A 23763-nucleotide genomic window follows, 5' to 3' on the forward strand; every position below is an offset into this window, starting at 1 on the left:
GCCCTCCAGGTCTTCCTATCTCCCCCTTCTTTCATAAGATTCCCTGCACTCTGCCCAAAGTTTGGCTGTGAGTCTCAGCATCTGCTTTAATACCCCACAGGGAAGAGTCTTTCAGAGGCCCTCTGTGGTAGGCTCCTGTCCTGTTCCCTGTTTTCTCATTTCTCCGATATCTATCCCGTTTGCCCTTCTGAATGAGGATTGAGCATTTTCCCTAGGATTCTCCTTGTTTAACTTCCAAAAAATCTGGGCCCAGAGGGCCCTGCAGAGAGCAATATCCCAACCAAGGACCATGCATGAAGAGGACCTAGAACCCCTGCTCAGATGTAGCCCATGGCAGCTCAGTCTCCAAGTGGGTACCCTACTAAGGGGAACAGGGGCTGTCTCTGACATGAACTCAATGGCTGGCTCTTTGATCACCTCCTTCTGGGGGACAGGGGTTGCAGGAGGGGGCGGGGAGGGGGAAACAGCCTTATCAGTCCACAGAGGAAGACAATGCAGCCAGTCTTGATGAGACCTGATAGGCTAGGATCAGATGGAAAGGGAGGAGGACCTCCCTATCAGTGTACTAGGGGAGGGGCATAGGGGAGAAGAGGGAGAGTGGGTGGGACTGGGAGGAGATATAAAGTGAATAAATTGTAATAAATAATAAATAAATTTAAAAAAAGAAAAGAATCGAGGTCTCGACATGAAGCGTCCTCTCAGGTGGAGTTTGTGACTCTTCCACAGCAGGCGTTGGCTTACTCCAGCACCGAGGTTCTGTATTCTCTGTGGTTCCACAGCTGACCAAAGGCAACTAAAGCCCTTTCGGAATGACCCTGTCGACGGGAGACTTCACAGCCATAAACTAATGAAAATCAATGAGAACATGCATCCGAACGACGCAGACACAGAAATTAGAGACTTGGGTGAAATAGTTTCAACCACACATCAATCATCTGAAGGCACTGTTCTTCATCTCCATGTGGCTGGTGGGATTCTTTGAGACTGACAACAGCTAAGAGGTTGAATATTCCTGCAAACCTACAGAAAGCTGAAGAACCTACATTGATGGTTTAGAGGTCGCTAAGACCTCTAGGGTTCTAGATAGTGAATTCACTCAACTCAGATCCATCAGAACATTGTGTTGGCATGTAAAACCTATGGCATTATCCCACACTTTGAAACACTGGATAATGCATGAGAAATTAGTATTTATTTTATTTTCACCAATCAGATAAAATCATGTCTTAGTTTATTGCATGTAAATTGGTGGCAGGCAGGCTGAGCCGGTGGCCATGGGACCCAAAGCCTGACAGAATCAAACCCTTCACCGAGAATCAGCCTCCTATGAAAGGGGAGGAAGGTTGTAGGAGGGAAACAAACCTCACTGTCCACCACCAACTCTCTTCACTCCAAAATGAGACGCTTCAAGAAAAGCTCAGAAAAAAAAAGTGAAGTGGTAGATGACACAAACAGCCGCCATGAGAACGGAAGGGTACCTGTGGATAAAGGGCGGGACTCAGCCACCTCAGCAGGGATTGTGCACAGCCTGAGGTAGGAAGCTCTTGTCATAGGCAGAGCTTTTTAGGACACGGGCACTCATGATACATTAGCTCACTTTGCCCGTTGTTATTACTTCCTTTCTATATTTTCATATGCAGTGTTTATTAGTTAATATTACGAACTCAGCAAGGTAATTTCTTTCTTGGGATCAGACGCCAATTTGCTCTGAAAATTCAGGTCCGTCTCTCAGGGACTTACTGAGACTTCCTCATTCTTTCTAATGGTCTGGAAGACTGTAATGCACCGCAGACACGCAGAAAAAAATTATCCAGTGGGACCACAGGATCAGGAAGGAGGAAACTAGTGTTCTCTGCTTCTTCCAGCATGAGGGGAGGAAGTTGAAAACTCAGACGGAACTGATATTTTTTTTCTTCTGAACTAAAACTGGAAGCCTGAGGCATGGCCAGACAGGGGCAGCTCACCAAAGCTCCTTCCCAGCAGCCCCCAGGCTGTTTCAGCTTTGTTTCCCCCCGGAGTTCTGTCCTTGCCTCGCAGCGTCTGCCACCCGCCAAGCCTTGGCTGCTGTCCTGCAGGCCAACGTTCTGAATTTCCTCTTGCCTCAGAGCGAAGTCTGCGCTGGACTTGGGGTGAGTGGCAGCTCAGTGGTGAGGCGCAGGCTCAGCGCGGGTGAGGGAGGCACCAATAAGTACATATTGTCCTATAACCACGTTACGCTGAGGTTTCTTCCTTTACATGCTTCTAAGGAAATTAACCTTATTGAGCCAGTTTACATAAGGTGCAGCTGACTGATAATTCTTGCACAGCCTAAAGGCACTTGCATTGCAAATAACATCTTTCAGAGAGGGGGAGAGATCTTGTCACTGTGACTTTTGATGAACCGGTAGGAAGGGAAAATGGGCACAGCAAAATCAAGGTTTAATGCTGAGTGCTCAGGTCAGAGTTGTGGAGCTAGATCCCACACCTATTTTACACAATTCTTTCTGTTCCTCCATTTTGGAATCCAGAGAGAATGTTCTTCCTGACTTTCCCCTGCCGGGTCCACCGGGGACCGGATGAGCCTCTGGCAGCTGAGATAAGGGATAAACATTGGTAACTGTCTGTTATTTATAAGTTGGGAGCTGTTTATGTTGGTGAGATTTCTAAAATTCCACCACTGCATTTGTGACAAATGATACAAACACCAAGCTAGTGCCTAAGATCAAATCAAGAAATAAAACCCATCTTTTTTTGAGTCATTTTACTTTTTGCCTGCTTTCACTGTTTGGAAAAGCATCAGGGGAGGGCAGCATAGCAGGCTAAATGTTTTTGGTGGTCCTGAGGATGACAGCCTGGGTTTGGGACAGGCTGGGCCAGCGCTGAGCCATATTGCCAGTCCTGAAAGGAGTATTTCCTTTGTTTTTATTTCATTTTATGTTTTAGACAAGACTCACCACATAGCACTGCTGGCACCTACTCACTCCGGCCTCTTGAGGGCGGCAACTAAGGGCTGTGCCACCATGTCCAGTCTGAAAGAGATATTTTTTAAAGATTTATTTATTTATTATTTATATACTACTCTGCCTGCATATGTGCTTACACACCAGAAGAGGGCATCTCTTTATAGATGGTTATGAGTCACCATATGGTTGCTGGGAAATTGAACTCAGGACCTCTGGAAGAGCAGACAGTGCTCTTAACCGCTGAGCCATCTCTCCGGCCCCCTGAAACAGATTCTTAGTGACTGCTTCCTTAAAGGTTTACAAGCATATCGCTTGAGAGCTCACAAATACTGTGAATTCTCTACATCCTTTGAACAATGAGAACAAGGTCTGAACCCACTCACTATCTATGGAAGTCTGTGCATGCACATATATGAACAAGTAGATAGATGATAATATGACTACAAACACACATGTTTATATATTTATGTATGTACATAGATACATATACACACAGATTTATGTACTTGGATTTTGCTCTAAATCTATATACTTTATCATTCAACTGACACACTGACTTTTAAATTGGTATTACGTGTATGTGTGTGTGTGTGTGTGTGTGTGTGTGTAAATACCACAGTGTTTATATAGAGATCAGAGGACAACTTGTGAGAGTTATTTCTCTCCTTCTACCAGGTAGGTTCCAAGGATCAAACACTGGTCTTCAGGGTTGGCAGTAAGTGTCTTTATCCCTTGAGACATCACACTGGTCCAAGAAGATTTTTTTTAATCTTTTACCACATCAGGATATTAACATTTTGCTGCTGGACACAGGTGAGCAAAAACAGCAACTATGTTTCCCACGCAGACCTGAAGGGGAGAGCATTTGCAGTGGGAAGTGCAGCTTTAGAACTTACCATCTTAACCATTTTAACTTTCCAAAGAGTATTCAGTCACTGCTTCTCCTGGCCTGCTTTCAGAGCTCAGTTAGTCAGTGACTTGACAAAGCTGGTGTTGACCACAGGCTTAGCGGCAATAACTACATTCATAACAATATTCCAAATGTCTACAGTCACCCTAATCTGGACGGTGGGAGGAACTCCAGGTTCTAGACCAGAGGTGGTCAGGATGAGAGAAAACTATGGAGCCTTTTCCCTGTAGTATATCTTGGGGGAAGGGAACCTCATCCTCAGAGATGGAAGTTTGGGGAACTAGCAGAAAACCCCGGACTGAACCAATGGAAAGCTCCAGAGTCAATACTGTTGCCTCCCAGCCCTCATTTGCCACTCACTAGCTGTGTGACCAAGAAGACGGTTCTGACCTGTTCGCTCATCTGCTTAATGAGTGTAACAGAGACCCCCCCACGGTGGACTGTGAGCCATTCATGTGGTATGTCGCCAGTATAGCAGCAACAGCAGCTACAGATTGTACTAGATGGCCATCCTGGGAAGGAATAACTCCAATCACCCTGGCCCATCTTCTCTAGTCTACGTGGATTTTGAACTTTTTATGCATGGGACTGTTCTTTTGGGCAAACTGTCATATGATGGAATGAACGACATTCTCATCATGACATAAGCAGAGTTCTAAAATAGACATAAAGTCATTTTGGGTTATAAATCAATGGTCAACCCCTACGTACATGTGGGTTCAGCCTTGCCCAATTATATATATCTGTGTGTGTACAGTGTGTGTGTATACAGTGTGTGTGTGTATACAGTGTGTGTGTGTGTATACAGTGTGTGTGTGTGTGTGCTGACTTAATAGGCAACAAAGCTTTAACTTTTCCCTAACACGCTAACATATATAATGTGAGCAAAACAACTTGGTAAGGAAGATGGAATTTGGTTCCTCTTAATTAACTTCCTTTGTAGAATCAAGTTTAAGTTTAGTTTCTCCAGAGACTGGATAAATGGCCAGAGTGGTTCGAGTATCCCCTCCCAGACTCAGGCTGCAGCTTTCATCCTGACGTGAGAGACGAGAGATGGCCTTCAAGAGCTGCGGGTCATGAGGGCCTCCTTAGAGGGTGGATGCCACCGTCGTGGTGGTGGATCGGTTATCTTGCCCAGCCTCCACTCTGCCTCCTCTCCCCACACACCCCCTGGTCCTTCTCTTGCCTTCTCTTGCCTCCCTCCTCAAATGCTCTGCCGTAGGGTACCAGGCCCCTGCACCGGATCCCAGCACCTCGGGATTGGGCACCTGTCCTCTACCACTGTCAGAAATAAGTTTTTTCTCTTTGTAAATTATCCAGCCTGTGACATTCTGTTACAGTCATATAAAATGTTCCAGGTTTTAAAACAAATTCACTCACATTTTGAAATCTTCATTTTTTTTTAAACATTTTATTATGTATACAATGTTCTGTTTGTATGTATATCTGCAGGGCAGAAGAGGCACCAGATCTCATTTTAAATGGTCGTGAGACACCATGTGGTTGCTAGGAATTGAACTCAGGACCTTTGGAAGAGCAGTCAGTGCTCTTAACCACTGAGCCATCTTTCCAGAGCCTTTGTTTTCTTTATACATGAATGCCATGCTCATATTTCAGGGCTATCATGAATAGAACATAAGACAATATATTAAAAAGAGCTTTGTAAATTGTGCATTCTAGATAAATATGACTATATCTATCACAAAAATTAAAGTTAGTCAACAATGATGCTCAAACTCTGCTTAAAATTGCTTCCCTGTCATCAAATTCAGTACAATACAGGTCTTTCTCAGAGCTCATTAAAGATCATTTACATAATGGAATATCTCTGTAATGTCATTTTAAGGGAATGTGGAATGTGGATAAGGCCCATTCTCGGGTTTGCTGTAACATACAGGAGGCTATTTCCTAGTTACACTTTAATGAATCCTACAGTCTCAGCACAGAGCTCACAGGACAGTCAAAATGGTCGCTTTTTAACAATGCTTATCTTTTCTTATTTAAAACACAGATAGGTATGTGTAGCTCTTGTTTCCCAGAGGTAACGGTTGTCGATATTGTAGGACACAGTTATTCTGATTTTTAAAAATATGTCAACATGAGCTTGAAGAGATGCCTCAGCAGACAAAATGTCTGTCTTGGAAACACGAGGGTCAGAACTTAGATCATCAGTGTAGTGGTGTGTGTCTGTGACCTAACACCAGGCAGGTGGAGACAGCCAGACCCCCAGACATGCAGGCCAGGCAGCCTAGCCAAGTGCTGCCCTCTGTGTTCAGTGAGAGACCCAGTCTCAAAAAACCCAGGTGGGAGCTGGGCATGGTGGCTCTCACCTTTAATCCCAGCACTCAGGCGCAGAGGCAGGCAGATTTCTGTGACTTCAAGGACAGCCCGGTCTACAGAGTGAGTTCCAGGACAGCCAGGGCTGTTACTCAGAGAAACCTTGTCTCAAAAACCTAAATAAATAGGTAAATAAATATCAGATGGGAAGTGCTAAAGGAAGATACATAACATTGGCCTCTAGCATCTGTGTGCACATATGCACACAAACACACACTCACACATACAACACACACAATAGTGATAGCAATAAGTAAAATTGTGTCAATCTATACCTAGAAATGAAGGGACATAGATACTAACTGTAGAGGCGACTAAGAAGCTGTCTGGACTGCATGGTTCATAGTACAGCTTTTTGCTCAATAACATATCTCAGATGCTTCCATGCCCTCAAGATGGCAGTAACCTAATGACTTTGCAATACCACATTGAACACACCTCCAGCTACTTATTCATTGAGCCTGGGCTGTAAGCTGTGTCGTCTGTCCTGTTTCTTTCTATTTTGAACAATGTTAAGAGCATTCTTCTTGCTACATCATTGGCTCAGAACCAAGTCATCATCCCTCAAGGGCCATGTCAATAACAAAGCTAACAGTGATGCCTGCTGAGGTTCCTTTCAGACGGTACGCCCGCTGGTGCTCAGTTTTCTTCCACAGTTGTTTTACTGCTGCTGCAGGTTTTTATTGTTACATATTTATTAAAGAATGTTTCAATGGCTGGAAAGAGGGCTCAACAGTAAAGAGCATTGGCTGCTCTTCAGAAGACCCAGTTCAGTTCCCAGCACCTACACAGTGACTCACAACCAGCTGTCACTCTAATTCAAGGGTCTCTGCTGCCCTTGTCTGGCTGCTGAGGACACCAGGCAAGCACATAGTACACAGGTGTACAAGCTGGCAAAATGCCCAGACATGTAAAATAATAGGATGCTTTAAAAACATAAACAGCCCAAATCCCCATTACTTTTCTACCTGATTAATGAGATGAAACTTTGACATACACCTTTATGGCATTTGTAAAATGTTGTGTTTTATTGTGCATTTTTATTTTAGTACTTTGGTGCATCAACCTTATCAATTTCTAAACAGTTATTTTCTGAACTACACATTGCAAATATGTTCTTGTGTTGTAATCTTCATTTCTGTATCTCAGGTGCTGGGAATCACACCAAACCACCTACATTTTCATCTCCTTAGACTTGTTCAGAGTGTGTGCTGGTGTGCGGTTCATTTTCATCTCCATTGCTCAGACTTACATTCTCTGATCCTTGTCCTTCTGTGCTGGCTCAGACAGGACATCTTCCCCCTTATCAGCTCTCCCACCCACCCAGAGTCAATCTGGCATTTACTGTGAGGCCAGCAATTTTATCGTTTTTCCTCAAACAGCTGACTACTTTTCATAAGACTTTGATGTTAAAGAAATATTATCCTTTTATGCTTGGTGGAAAAGTCTCTCTGCTCCTGATTTTACACAGTTGTGTTCTGGCTCATTCAGCTCTATGGCTGGCAGCACTCTGCTAGCACACAGAACAAATTACTCTGGCTTCATTAGAACATTTTTCCTACTCCTGACTGGGAAATTGTATTTGCTTTCTAAAAATACTAAAATTAACACCACGCATGATGGCACATGTCTTTAATCCCAGCACTCAGGAAGGCAGAAACAGGCAGATCTCTCTGAGTTCAAGGGCAGCCTGGTCTACAAAGCCAAGGCTACACAGAGAAACCCTGTCTCAACAAACAAAAAACAAAACAAAACAAAAATCTAAAATTGCCAAAACAATATCTGTTTTAGCTGTTCTTTTTAATATATCATGACAATACACTTAAACTCTGAATGGCCTCCCTGTGTACAAGTGCACACACACACACACACACACACACACACACACACACAAGTTTCAAGGCTGGATGGATGCATAAATTAATGTCTAATCACCACACATTATTTATAATCCTGAATAAGTAAGATCTAGCTTTTCCTAGTATCACTTCTATTCGTTTAATATTTAAACAAATAATGTTTCTATTTCCTTTCTCTTAATAAACAGAAACACACATACAACACATTACCCAAACATAGAATCAGGAGTATGTATGAATAGGGCATGAGGCACCCCAACTTCCCCAAAGTAAAAAAAACTGTACCAGTCAGATGCAAAAAGAATTTCTACTTGCAGACAAATAATCTGTGTGGAAAATGGGGACGATTCCTACAGTTTCTAGGCTTAGCCAACGCCGTTCATCTTCATACGGTTCCCCCTTGCAGCAGAGCTGTGCACGGCACACTGCTTTGTCCACACTGCCCAGGGTTCTCTTGCTGACCCAGAGACTCGCTGTGCTGGCATGGGCTGGCACACAGGGCTTGCTGCTGCTTGGCTTGCAGCCTTCTTACAGGTCTTTTCATTTCTGCTTTCTAGTAACTTTAGTTTTTTGGGGTTTTGGTGTTTTTGGTTTTTTTTTTTTTCTGTTTTATTTTGTCTTGGTTTTTGGTTTTTCTCAAGACAGGGTTTCCCTCTGTAGCCTTGGCTGCCCTGGACTTGCTTTGTAGACAAGTTCTAACCATAGTTTAAAATTCACTAAAACAGATAAGATAATATTCAAAAATTACCTTCAGGTGCAAAGGGGTTCCAAACATTTTTAAAGTTTTACAAAACTTTGGTATTTTGACTCTCTGTTTGAAATACACACAGTGTTAGCTAGTCCTTAGCACGCACCAGGACTTCTCAAACTTGATCTCCAAGATAAGCGCTAAGAACTAATCCTGAGATGTACTGCTATCATCCCTCAGTTGATAAATCAGAAAATGGACTCAGAGAAATTACTCCGTCTATCTGCAGACACACACCAGGAAGCACAGAGCCAGGCAGCCAGAGTTTACCATCAAGGCAAGCATTATTACACCAAACGCTGATTGTGGCCTTAATTTCAGAGACCATAAGGCAGTGAATCTTGACTGTAGGCTTCAAGACCAGTCAGCAATGAAACATGACTGACACAGATGAAGGCTATAGTGGCTGCAGCTCAGAACTGAACACAGTTTTACAACTGCTTTTAACTGCTATGAGAACTGTCTTAGTCTGTGCAGTGCTTTTATAGCAAACTCCAGAGGTCCTTTACAAAGAAGAGAAAAATTTAATAACAGGTTTGGTTGTCTGGTGATAACCGCTTTTTGCTTTTAAGATAGTTGCAATGTTGGTAAACTTTCCATCCCTATAACTATCTGAAATTTATTTATGAAGGGAAAAGGTTTAGTTTGGTTCCCCCATTTGGGATGATTGGCCCTGTGATGAGACCGCTCAGCACGGCAGAAGCATGAAAGCTGGGCAGAGCATGGTTGCTAACACCTGGCCAGGAGACAAAAGGAAGAAAAGAAATGGCAATGTCCCACAACCCCATCTGAAGGCACACTCCCAGTGATCCAAACACCTTTTATTAGGCCCACACTCTTAAAGCACAAAGCTGGGAGGTTGAACACTTACATAAGGGTTTTGGATGTTGTTCAACATCCTATCCAAGCCAGGCATCTTGTTTCCATACCTATAGACAGAAATAGCGAGGTGGAAGATGATGCCACAGGATGTCCCTTTATTCACCAAGAATGCATTGACAAGGAGGAGGCCCTCAAGACTTAATTACCCCTCGAGGCCCTACCTCTTAATGCTGTCATACTAGCCATCAAGGTTCAACACCTAAAGTTTGGAGGAGGCACAGTCAAACCATAGCACTGTGAACGTACACTGTGAATGTACAGATTTATAAGAAATCAAGAAAGTGTAGGGCAAACAGATACCCCTCAAGTCATGCTAGTGCCACAACCTGAAACCCACTGTTAGCTCTTATTCACTGTTCTGTTGCTGTGAAGGGACATCATGACCAAGGCAATTATTAAAAGACAAACATTGAAGTGCAGACTTTCTTACAGTTTCAGAGCGTCAGCCCATTACATCATGTCAGGGAGCACGGTGGCAGGCAGACAGGCACTGGAGCAGTAGCGGAGAACTACACCCTCATCTGTAGGCAGAAAGAACCTGGCTTGGCATGAGCTTTCTTTTTTAAAATATGATGTTTTATTTATTACAATTTATTCACTTTGTATCTCAGCTGTAGCCCCACTCTCATCCCCTCTCAATCCCTCCCTCCCTACCTCATCTCCTCCCATGTCCCTTCCCCAGTGCCCTGATAGGGGAGGTCCTCCTCCCTTTCCATCTGACCCTAGCCTATCAGGTCTCATCAGGACTGGCTGCATTGTCTTCCTCTGTGGCCTGGTCAGGCTGTTCCCCCCTCAGGGGTAGGTGATCAAAGAGCCTGCCACTGAGTTCATGTCAGAGACAGCCCCCGCTCCCCTTATTAAGGAGCCCATTTGGAGACTGAGCTGTCATGGTCTACACCTTTGCAGGGGTTCTAGGTTATCTCCATGTATGGTCCTTGGTTGGAGTATCAGTCTCAGAACAGACCCCTGGGCCCAGATTTTTTGTTCTGTTGCTCTCCTTGTGGAGCTCCTGTCCCCTCCAGGTCTTTCTATCTCCCCCTTCTTTCATAAGATTCCTGGCACTCTGCCCAAAGTTTGGCTATGAATCTCAGCATCTGCTTTACTACCCTGCTTGGTAGAGTCTTACAGAGGCCCTCTGGGGTAGGCTCCTGTCTTGGCATGAGCTTTCTATGCCTCAAAGCCCACCTCTGGTAATACTCCTCCTCCAAATAGGTCACACCTCCTAATCCTTCTAATCCTTTCAAATAATGTCACTCCCTGGTGACTAGGTATTCAAATATACGTGCCGATGGGGGCCATTCTTATTCAAACCACCACATCCACTATTAACTGAAAATCTCATAAGGTGAAAATACATTTAAAATACCTAATATGTGGGACATTATAGCTTAGCCTAGTTGATCTTAAATCTGCCCAGGACTCACTAGCCTATAGTTGGGAAGACTCATGAAGCAGAAAAACTTACATTAAGAAACATTTTGACTGCAGGATATTAAAACCTGTTTATCAAAGCACTAGCACCAAACTCTACCACAGAGACAGTTTTTTCTGTGTAAGACTGCACAGTTCATGGGAGACTGTGGCTCACACCACAGCCAATATCTCAAGAGAGGGTTTATATCTATTATCATCCTCAAAGCCCAAAATTTAAAACTCATACTGTCTTCCTTACACACATCACTTTCACAACATCTTAAAGTTGGAAAATCATTGAACAAAACTCCAGAAGTCAAGAACTGTCTTTGTCCATATATTACCTGAGTACAGGTAAAGACTCAGGAGGGGTCTGCTGCCAAACCTGATGACATGAGTTCAGTCCCTGAGACCCACACAGTGGAAGAGAAGACTGACTTCTGCAGATTGTCCTCTGACACCACACATGCATACACAAACACCCAAAAAAAATGTGACTTTTAATGAACAAAGTTTTGAAATAATACATTCTGAGTAGTAAAGGCAGGATCATCTCAAGGCATCATCGATGAACTTGATGTTGCCATGTTTATTCAAAGACATGAGATGAGGTAATGTCAGAGGAATGGAGACACAGCTGCTGTCAATGTCGTGCCTGCCCAGAACATTCCAAGCTACTGATAATAAGGTGCAGCCATTAGGCTCATCGCAGAGGGCCTGGCTCACGAGGCTCTAAGCCTTATACAGTTACAACAGATGGCAGCCTAAAGAATGCCACCTCCAGAGAAGGGACCCGTCCAAGAGTTAAGTATAAGGAAGAAGAGCCAAGATTCTAAATAAACATTGGAGAGCACATACTTTGGATCTCATCATGCCAAGGGCTTGTAAAAGTATTTTAAAATTTAAAAGTCCTCTTCATAGTACCAACTCCATACAGATAATGCTGACCTGTCTGCAAAGATACGACCAAGTTGTTTGGTTTTTTTGTTGTTGTTGTTTTTGTTTTGTTTTAATGAATGTGAAACTTGGTAATGAAAAAATCAGACATACTTCATTGAAGTCACATTGGGTGCTATGCAACTATGTTTTATTGGCTGTGGCTGAAGTTTCTGGAAGCTGGAGAGATGGCTCAGCAGTCACAAAGTGATTGCTATGCAAGCATGAAGACCTAAGTTCATATCCTTCACACCCACCACATAAAAAGCTCCATTACTGGTTCCTGTAATCTCAGAATGAGGAGGATCCATGGGGATAGCTGGAGAGCTAGTCTAACCAGTCAAAAGAGCTTCAAGTTTGGTAAAAAAAAAAAAAAAATCTGACAAAAAACAAAATAAAACAAAACAAAAAACCACTTCATCTGCAGACATGAGTTCAAATCCCCAGTCTCAGGTTTAAAGAGCCAGCATCTGTGACGAAAGCGCTCCCACAGGGCAAAGGAAAGCAGAGACAGGAGAAGCCCAGCAGTCTTGGTGGACAGCCAGCCAGGCATACACAATCTGGAAAACAACAAAGAGACTTGGGCCTTAGCGGTGTTGTCCTCTGACCCCAAATACACGCTGTAGCATAAGCAAGCCCTAAATTCACACGCATAGATTCACACATATACGCACACACACCTGTTCACACACCCCATACACATGTGCCAGGGGTACACACACACACAATAAATAAATGAATAAATAAATACATATTAAAATGAAACTCCGAGAATTGTATCAGGGCATTGTCTGAGAACTGCCTTTAAATTTTGGACTTAATCTTTGTTCTTAAATTTTTATGATATGTAAAGTGTTATGAAAATTCTTTCTAACAATCTTCAAAATGAAACTGATAATAATCCTTATGTTTTAAAACTAAAGCAGTATTTTGTGGTTTATCATGCAAAAAAAATGCTTTTAAGCCTTAATAATGACAAAATAATATGGAAAACTTTCAAAGTAAATATAAATACTTCCTCTCAGAGAGAAAGAAAGAAAAATTTTAAATGGATGATAGTCATTCACGTAAATCCTTTCTCTGCTTCCTAAAGTGAATGGGATAATATTCCTGGTAACAGCCAAGAGCTGAATTCTAGTCTGGAAGTTAACTGTCCTTAGTGTACCCTGACGGCACCATGAGGTGGATTCTGATTTCTTATAGTCTAGATTTTTTAATTCCCCTTAGAAGTTTGGGTTACAGGCTCGGCCCCCAAAGCCTTGATCTCTAGTGCTCAGAGGCCTTTCCTCAGGGAATCACCAGGGTTCTGACCTCATCCGTGGGTTACCTCACTGATTGACATATTTTAGGGGAATATTGGGAGGTAGAGAAAACTTTAGGAGATGGGAATAAGTAAGTAACACAAATCACTGAGGATTGGAGACATGTTCCTCTCCCCCACCCCGCATGTGTGTGTGTGTGTGTGTGTGTGTGTGTGTGTGTGTGTGTGTCCCATACTTCTCTCCCATAATCTTGTCCTCCCTCCACGCCCACATACGCTTCTTCACAATGTTCTTCCTCATCGCAAGTCCCTAAATCATGATGCCAAGCGATGACAGGCTGAAACATTGAGCCAAAATATTTCCTCCGTATTGCTGATCTCTTCAGGTCTTTGTCACAGTAACTGAAAGGTGACTTCCAAACTAAATGAGCCATTCAATGCAGCATCAATAAAGTGTGCTAATTTTATAATTGAAGTGTGAAAGTGATCCTGGAATTGACTTCAGTTGTACCCAGCTACAAAAACCAATTCACCCACTAGCAGCTCCATCTACTGCCACTTGAGACCGAGTGACACAGACCATTTTTAAACATGACCTTCTCAGCAGTGCTTTTATGCTTGATCAGGGCCATCAGGTATTGCTTTCATTTATCCAAATAGCAAAACAAGTGCAGGCTGTTTGCCAAAGAACTAAAAACATCTCCCTAAGGTGAAAGCGGGTAAAACCTTTCCTATTTGGAGAGCAAACCCAGCTGACAAGGTGAGAAAGCCACTAGTCCTGGGCCATAAACGATTTGAAAGCTGTCATTAAGAATTTCATTTCATCATGGGACCTTTTCAGTTTGGGGTGGCATTTTAGAGAGAGCCCTGCAGTGGCTGTGAGAAAATAAAAGTAGGGGCAAATGAAGAAGCTTTAGAAACACAAGGAAAATGTTGTGAGAAGGTGAGCTATGTGTAAAACGAGTGGATTGTTGTAACATTTTTTTAAGAATTCTGGAATGGGGGGGGGTTCTTTTGTTGAGACAGCATTTCTCTGCATGTAGCCCAGGCTGTCCTGGAGTCACTCTGCAGACCAAGCTGGCCTTGAACTTACAGAGCTCTGCCTGCCTCTGCCTCCCGAGTGCTGGGATTATAGGTGTGTGCCACCACCATCCAGAAAATGTTGGTTTCTTTAAAAAATATAAAATATATATATATATAAAGACTATGCTTTCATTCTAACCCCAGGTGTGGGGCTGGGGCTGCTTCAGACTGCAGCAGCTGACTGTGATTTACCTCATGCTCTGGCAAGGCATGGTTTTGCCAGCTGCAGACAGTTTCTGTGGTTGTTTGACTTCAGATTCCTGGGAACTTTTCAGAGATTATATAAATGCTAGCGCCTCTGCTAGGTGCGGTCGGTGGTTGTTGGGTGCTTAGGAAGGTTGTTTTGCAGTTTGCTAATAGTCGTGGTCAAAGAAGCAACAAAAGGAAAGAAATTAGATTCAGAGATTTTTCTAGTTCCTCTCTCCCCTCCTTGTTTCTCTCCTGTCTAGTGTTAGGGGGTGAGACAGGAGGCCGGGAGAGGGTGTAAAGGGTGGGAAAAAGGAGAAGCCACAAAGTAGCAGAGATCAGCTACAGTGGATCACTTTATTCTGTTAGATACTGGACTAGTGATTTAAACGTAAAAAAAAAAAAAAAGGTCTGAGTGTTATACATACCATTGTAAGGAAAAATACATAAAGTATAGTTCAAATTCCCCTAAAATATTTATGACTAACACTCACACATGTTTAAAAAATAAAAAGATAAAAATGTGTTTATTTAGGTGGGGTTTTTTTTGGCTTGAGATTTTTTGAGATGGGGTCTCTATGTAGCCCAGGCTTGCCTGAACCCAAGCATGTTTCCTGCCTCCATCCCCCAGTGTGAGATTTTATAGACATATGCTGGCTGCCCCACGTAACACCTATACTTATTTCCTCAAGATCACGAGCGCTGCAAGGAGGAGAGAAGCCTGTTTCCCTTTTTCTGAAAAAGAAGGGGTGGTCTGTGCACCTCACATTTGGAGGTAGTTGGTGGGAACAAAGCCCTCTAACCATCTCTGGATGCTCCTGGAATTCACAACCAGAAACCTAAAACTGGTGAAATCTTCTGGAGAATACTGTTTTCAAATGATATTCACAGATGACTCAGGGATAGAGGTTTCTAGTCAGCCATGTCCTCAGCTCCAACCACATGTACCCAGCTGCTACAGGAACACCGTGGGAATATCAAAGACATCATAGAGTCAACATAGCTAAGTCCAAGCTTGTGTTTTCTCTCCCCAAAGTTGACTTTTTCCATTATTATCTAGCAGAGATTGGTATCACTCACCAAGAAAGCGAACCAGCTAGCAGCAACCCTTGTTGCAATCCTTGACTACACTCATTCCAGGATGCTGCAATCTTCCTTTTTAAAATTCATCCACATCTCTCCATTTCTGTGTCATAGATGCTGGACAACTCCGGGGGTTTCCACTGCCATAAACCATCAGATGACTTGATAGAGAATCTTCCTGGAGTTGGACAGACTGAGATCTCCACTGTTACTCTGCTCATTAGTGACTTGAGTCTTCACTCTTCCTGACTACTTCAATGGCCCCCTACACACACACATACACACACCAACCCTGAGCCACCTTCTCTTCGGGCGCCATTGAATTTGGGCTTTGTATCTCCAAAAATTTTTAAAGTCTAAATCTAATTCTGCATCCTTCCTTCCTGAGATTCTTGTGTGGACTCCCACTGCTTTTAAAATAAAGGGTACTGTCTGGTCAAGTCTGGGCTGGTAAGTATGGGTCAGTAGTAGATACTTGGCTAGAATGGACAAGGCCCAAGGTTTGACTCCCAGACTGCAGTAGTAGAAAATAAGACTAGGTCTGGGAATCTCAAAATCCTAAGTTCCATTCTCAGCACATGTGTTTAAAAAAAAAAAAATGCCCTGCTGTTCCAAGATGTATCTGCCTAGAGACCACCATGCCCTCTTCCTGACCTGTGGCTTTGCACATGCCCAGTTAATCCCTTCTCATTTGTTATCAGCCAACCAACTGCAAACCTCTGTCTCTTAAAATCAATAGACATTGATTACAGCTTAGAGAACTGTGGTCAGTGGGTGGCTCAGCTGCTCTGAGCCAGGCTGGGGGCTGGGCTTGTTCATTTAGCAGAGCAGCTGTGCCCGGCTGGTGTCTGGTGGTTACAGGGCTTTTAGTTAAGGTGTCAAGGTCGGGGAGACCTGCCTGTGTGTCTCATCGTCAGCCTAGCCTGGCGTTTTTCTGTAACCGAGGCAATGGTCAGGAGTGACTCATCAAGGCTTATTAAAGCCGAGGTCCGGCCCTGGCTCACCGTTACCTCTCCCACAGTCTGTTGACTGAAGTAAACGCTAGAGGCAGCCCCGAGGGAAAGGAGCGTGGGGGAGATGTTTCTGAGGGGATCAGTGGAGAGGGGCGTGCAACAGATATTTCGGAGGGGAGGAGCTGCCGCATGACTTTATAAAAAGGCGGAAATAACTGAAACAGGTTTGGCCCTCGGTCTACTCCAAGGTCTTTTAGATGTTGACTGGAGATAAGATTCTTCAGCGGACCCTTCACAAGCCTGGAGAACATCACACTGCTGCAGGCTTGCTGACCCCGAACGCCTGCCTCCTGCCTCCCGAACGGCACAGCTGAGGGCTGTGCGTTTGTGTGATCATTTGCCTGTGGTCAGTGTCTCCCTCTCCGTACACTGATTGCCCGAGGACAGACACAGGAAAGCCAGCGCCTGACCCAGAGCAGCTCCTCAGGAAATATTTGATGAGTGATCACAATTCCCGTTTTGTTAGTTTCCTAATAAAATGATTTGTTTTTTAAATCACCTTTGAGGATAGGCGCTTTAACATTTGCTTGGTGTATGCAAAGCCTCGGTTACATTCATGCTACCCACTCTCACCAAAGAACTTGCTTGAGAAACAAACAATAAGATTTTTTTTTCTTACAATAAAAAACCAAAACGCCACTCCATGCAGAACAGAAATTCCCAGGTGATGAGGTGACTCAATACCTTTTGCGATCTGGAACGGAGGCAGGACATTCATTTGGTATTTACAATAAAAACGCCGATGATTTTTAGCCAGGCACAGTGTTATGAGCCTTTCATCCCAGCATTTGGAGGGCAGAGGCAGAATTTGAATTTGTTCTACAGGGTGAGTTCTGGGACAGCCAGGGCTATACAGAGAAACCCTGTCTGAAAATAATAAATAAATAAAAAGAGCCATGTTGGGCTCACCAGCAGAGACCAAGCATGGTGGCTAATCTTGGTTTTCACTCTGACAGTCGGGAAGAGGAACTGCCTCCACCACCTTAGCCTGTGGAGCCGAGGAGGACCAAGTCCAGGGTGAGTGTCACCGTCCTTACACAGGTGGGCGTAGGATAGAGAATGGCCTCTGAAAGCACGCCCAGGGGAAAGCTGTAACTGGCCACTTCTGGTTTCTGCTTCAAGAAGTTTCCTTCACTTCCTGCCTTGCCTTCTCTCAATGACGAACAGTAACCTGTAAGCCAAAGAAACCCTTTCCTTTTCAGATTGCTTTTGGTCATGATATTGTATCACAGCAACAGAAGGAAAATGATATGTAAAACTGAATGAAGGTGTGGCTACAGAAAATGATCTGAAAAGTGAAAACAGAAGTCAGAAAAGGCCAATGTTGGAAGTAAGAAGAGGAAATAGTTTCATGAAGGAGGAAGTGGCCAATGGCACTATGAGCAGCTGGGAGATTAGGGAAATAAGGGACAAAACTCAAAATGAGCTGTGCTGTAGGGAGCAGAGGAAGCTGAGAGAGAGAGAGCTGAATGAATGTGTGTTATTGATATCACAGAGCCGTGTAAGGATCTCAGAGCCTCAGAACCATAGAGGAATGGCAATGCCTTTCCTTCTGGTGTGTGTAGAGAATGTCCAGCGGAGCCTTCTCCCCCCAGATGCTCCGTGCCTGGAGGCTGCTCCCTACAGGGACTTCCTCTACGTTGAGATTAGCTGTCTCTGTCTCCATGATCCGGCTGTGCTCCCGAAGTCCTGCCTCTCTTTATCCGTCTCTAATAACCCCACCTTCCTAGTCAATCTATATAATAAGGACACCAAGCCGGTCGGTGCTGGCTCATGCCTTTAATTCTAGCAGAGGCAAGGTGAATCTTTGTGGTTAAAAATCAGTCTGGTTTACAGAGTGAGTTCCAGGACAGCCAGGACTACACAAAGAAACCCTGCCTTAAGATAATAATAACAAGAACAACAATAAGAGCAAACCTCCAGGGGAGGCTGGGAGGCTGTGATCTTGCTAGCAGAAAGCCCTGTCTACTTGACTCCAGCTTTCTGTCTGTCTGTCTGGCCACCACAGTCAGATCTGTCCCTGGGGCCAGGCCAGGTGAAGCTCTATGCTGTTGATGTTATGGATTCTTTCTCTCAAAGTGTCAATGTGCAAATTCAGAAGTTCTTAGATGCAGGATGAGAATGTATAAGCATTGCAATCTACTCTTACTCTGTAGACGACTTCCCCCACGAATGGTTAAGGGAGAACTATTCAGATTCCTCTTCCCTTCCCAGTGCGCCGCATGGCCTATCATTTACACGCATATGTGAGATTATTTCAATAATTGTCAAGCCCCTCGTGACAGGAAAATCTTCCACTATAGCTGGGCATGGTGATGTATGCCTGTAGTCCCACACTCAAGGCGGGAGAGTGATGACTTCAATTCCCGGCAAGACCCTGTCTCCCACGTGATCGGGAGCTGGCACTGTTGCTCATTGGCAAAGCATACCAAGCCGCCTCCAGCACCACCCAATACAGCATTGGAGCTTCTGTGTGTTTTAGTCCCACGTTCCACTGAATCTTAATAAATTGTCGCTTGTGCAAGAATACTTCTGAGAACTTTTTTCTTAAAGCAAGAATATGTAGTGAAGCGATAGCTCCTGCCCCAAGCAGAACGCAGCTGCCAATCTTGTCACAAATTCTATCATTTGTTAAGGGAATGTTCACTAGGGAGTGGATCGCCTCAGCCACCTATGACAGCTCTCTGAGTTCCAGAGGATGACAACACATAAAAATATACGTGGAAGGGGGGTGTCAGAGCACTAAGATAAATATACCCAGACGTAAGCACCTGCTTCTTTGTAGGTACTTTCTGTCATAGCTGGGCTGGGTGTGGTGGCGAATGCCTTTAATCCCAGCACCTGGGCAGCAGAGGCAAGTAAAATTCTGTGAAATAGATGCCAGCCTGTCTACATAGAGAGTTTCAGGACAGCCAGGGTGAGAGAGACAGAGCCAGGGTGGCTTGGCAGTTGTTGTTTAATATAAAGTCTTTTCAAATATTTTTTATTAAAACAACTTCAGATCTATTGTTTCTAATTTTTAAATAAAACTGAACTGCATCAATACCGGATGTGTCGTGAAAGAGATACAGCTGACTTTTGCCCATAGCCAGTCAGATACATAACAGGTTTTTCTGGTAATTGAGATTCTGTCTTCGAATTTGGTGTTACCCTCCATTATATTCGAATTCTTGGCCATAGACAGGATACCTTATCACCTAAGAAGACACACAAAGAAATAGTTCATAATATTAAATATTTTGTGTCATGTCGAAGTTGTCATGCTGTTTAAGTTGGCACAGCTGTCGAATGTAATGTTACATTTTGTTTCAGTGGGGCTTTTGGAAGACAACTCAGTAATTGTACCCAGCCAGAGATTCTGCTAGCACAGCTTAAAACCAACCAAACAACAACAAAACAAACAACAGGGAAGAGAGCTTGCTGCTGCATTGTGGTGAGAAATGCTCCATCTATCTCAGTGCAATGGCAATCTTAATAAAGGTTCTTGTTACATATTATTTATTCTGTGTATATGTGCTTGTGTATGGGCACACGTGCTACGGTGTGTATGTGGAAGTCAGAGGACCACATGCTGGAGTTGGTTCTTCCCTTCCACCATGAGGGTCTCAGACACAGAACACAGGTTGCCAGGCTTGTGGCAAATGCCTTTACCCTGAGCGTGACCCCACTGGCTCTCCAGCAGTAGTCTTTTAGGGAATGGATAGCTGGCAAAAATTCTTCCCCTCCCTGCAGCTGCAAACCTTATAAAATGCCTTAAATCTTAGCCACAGGAAGATAGGCTTAAGTCTTCACCCATAGTCTGGCCTTAGCCATCTGAGTTGACTTTCCAATAGAGCATTAGCAAATGTCACACAAGTAGATCCTTGAAAGCCATTTGGACATAAATGTCTGATCTCTTGAGCTCCTGAAAACTCTTCCATCACCCAGTGGGAGAGCCTAGAATTTCTCCTAGAAGTTGAGGGAGTGTGTCACAGCTGAGGGATGAGCTAGTCTAATGGAGCTGCCAACAGCAACAGGCTCCCAGTATGCCCAGAAGCCGCCACAAGCCCCGAGTGGACCCAGGCATCTCCTGAAGAACTCCGCAGCTGAGATCAGTCGGAGGTCACACTCGAGTCACAAGCTCGTGCGCTATAGAAATGGTTTTTGAGGACACTAAGCTGGAAGATGGTTTGTTACACAGCAGAAACTGACTGACACAGGAAGAAAGAACGAAGGCCATTCAGAGATGCTTTATTAGTGTGTGATAAGTGTTAGAAACACGAGAGCAGCACTTGACGTAATATATGAAACTAGAGCATGGCAAAAATCTCATAGCTTTCTTGCTTTTAAGAGAAAGTGAGGCCTTTGATAAAAACAATCTAAATAACTAAAGTAGTATCTTATGTTCTAATTATTGTTTTGTAACTGTTTTGTAACTGCCCTACAGTTACAAAACCTGAAATACTGGTTTTCTAGCAGATTGTTACACTCTGATTTGACTGTGGTGCACTAATTCCATTGAACTACAGATTCTAAATAATCTAGGCTACAGCTGGTTGGGCTGTGAACCAGTGAAAGGGAGTGCCTCCTTAGCCAGGAGTGGATATGTTTCCACATTTAGAGTGTTAGTGTTGCTTTTTTATTGTTCTAAAATTGTGAGGAATATGGACTCCGTCCTTTGTGTGTATGTGTATACATGTATTTGAGTGTTCTAGAATCTCCACCAGATGCTCCTAGACTTCCTTAGGGTTTTTGTTGTTGTTGTTGTTGTTACAATGGTGCAAAAATTCCAGGTTTGCCTTTGAGCTTTCCAGGTCAGCCATATGTGACACAAGAGTCTTCATCACATCACTGGGGGACACCACAGTCACCATCCATGCAGACTTCGAGAGGAAGGCAGCTGTCCTCCTCAGGGTTCTCTCTGCTAAGTTATGGCACATTGAATGCATTTTTTTTTTTTTCAACTTCTGATGCTTTCACTAAGACAGAATTCTACTATTGTAAATCAGGAACCATGGGGCTACTCGTGTTATCTTCTGAGAGGGTTACAGCAGAGGAAGCCATCAGTCTAGATGTCATTGGTTCTTAATTGCTCTAAATAGAGTAAACATCAGCCAGACAATGGACAATGGGAATTGGCAAGACCTGAGTCTGTAGCAATCAGCCTTCTGTTTGGAGTAATTTGCATATTAACCCCTCATCCTCTGTCTGTTACAGAGGGCCACTTGTCTGTTGAGAAATAAAGTCAGATCCCTGGCTGTCTCTGCCATTTAGCTGGACAATTGTCTACTTCTTTTCTGTCTTTTGCTTTTTTCTTTCTTTCTTTTTTCTTTTGTATTTTTGAAAGACTTTTATGTTGTAGGATAGGGGATTGCCTCAATGTGTTGATCAGAGTCAGTTCTTTCCTTCCACCACCTGACTCCCAAGAACTAAACCCAGACCTGCCAGCAAATGTCTCAACCCACAGAGCCAGCCCTAATTGTCTGAGCAAGGAATTTTCCTGGTAGTATACTCTCCAAGTTGACCAAAAATAAAAAATAAATAATAATAAATATTAAATATTTAAAGTGTGGCAGTCTTACACAGTTTCTAAAATATCCAACTTACCAATAAAATGTATTGGTGTAGATGAGCAGTGCATTGAGGCTGAGTCTCCAGGGACTGGAGCATCAGGAAAGGAACAATGTGGTGTGGGCTGGGTGAGAGCGCAGACCTCTGGAGCTGAGTAGACACACTGTATCTGCAGGGCTTCAGAAAGCACCAAGCACAGGGGAAGTGGGCACAGAGAAAAAAGCACAGGCGTAAAGTCTTTGTTTAGCATATGGGAGGCCCTGGGTTCAAGCTCTAGTACTACCAAAAATTAAAATAAAATCAGAAAAGCAACAAGCACTTCTACACACTTCTGATCCAAAATAAAACCTTATGTAATAAATAAATTCAATTTGAAGGGATTATACCTGAATCAAATCTTTATTAAACATATGAGAACTGCATTAAGTACCCTTCCTGAGCTTAATCTTATGTTTTATTTCCAGCATAAGCCTGGAGTATAATAGACCAGCATTCCCTGCACTGAGATCTTCTGAAGGTTAACCACTTTGTGCATGTGCTTAGATCATTTCCTTTTAAAGTAATAAAATGCTATTGCTATAATAACCATTTACTTGTATTTTCTGTAATAAGGAGAGCACAGCATCCTTATTAAACCAGCAAACTAGGGCTGGGGTGTGGCCTAGTGGTACAGCAGTTTCTACTACAGAAGGCTCTGGGTTAAGTCCTCAGCACTGCACACACACACACACACACACACACACACACACACACACACACACTTGGCAAATTTCATACCCTATTTTAATACTTTTATTGCACATGTATGTTTCTGTAAGTGTGTGTAATGGAAGTTCTTTGTAAACTCAGTTATGTTTTGTAAGTATGTTTTTGTTTTAATCCCAAGTGTGGTATTTTAGTTGGGATATACTTTCTCCACAGCTGTTAATCGGCTCACTCGGAGAGGGGCGTGGTCTAGAGCTTCGAGGGATATAAATTGAGAGCCCAGAAAGAGAAGGTGTTGGCGTGTGGCATGCAGCAGTTGGAGAGACCCAGAGCTGGACTGTATCACAGTTTGGAGCAGAGAGAAATGCTTCGGGTGCAGAGGCTTGGAGGAGACTGCTGGCTGCGTTTGCTGTTGACGGAGACTGGTATAGCCCTAAAAGAATCCATCCACCCTAAACAGCTGGAAGAAGTAAAGGGGTCTGCACCCCCTCTCCCCACTAACCTTCTCTCTTTACCTAGGGTTGGGCGGTTGGTGAAAAGGAAGTAGAGGCGTAAATACCCTAAATAGAGTTTTAAAAATGAGTGCTACAGGTGTGTGCATATGCATTAGATGGTAATCCATCACTGGGATCCAGGACTTGGGACTCAGCCTCTTCAAAAAAAAAAAAAAAAAAAAAAAAAAAAAAGAACGTATGCAGAAGCAGAAGTGGAAGAGAAGGGAGGTAGGCCCTTTGTGGCCGAAAACTAGGAAGATAAGGTCAGTCTTAAGGGAGTAAGGGCTGGCTTCCAAAGCTTGTTCTGCAGGTCCTCTCTGGGCTGGGGGATGGCGATTAAGGGGCATAGTAACCAATGGGA

At 43.6% G+C, this 23763-nt stretch overlaps 1 long non-coding RNA gene across 1 annotated transcript; it reads left to right on the top strand.

Moving 5' to 3' along the window:
• Positions 1–1973: 1973 nt before the first annotated feature.
• On the top strand, positions 1974–23492 carry LOC129666694 (uncharacterized). The gene is made up of 3 exons (XR_008718635.1): positions 1974–2129; positions 17610–17670; positions 23125–23492. It is a non-coding gene; the product is annotated as an uncharacterized LOC129666694 (long non-coding RNA).
• Positions 23493–23763: the final 271 nt, after the last annotated feature.

Source organism: Psammomys obesus, unplaced genomic scaffold (genome assembly GCF_907164565.1).
Source record: "Psammomys obesus unplaced genomic scaffold, mPsaObe1.curated_primary_1811, whole genome shotgun sequence".
In the NCBI taxonomy this organism is placed as follows: domain Eukaryota; kingdom Metazoa; phylum Chordata; class Mammalia; order Rodentia; family Muridae; genus Psammomys; species Psammomys obesus.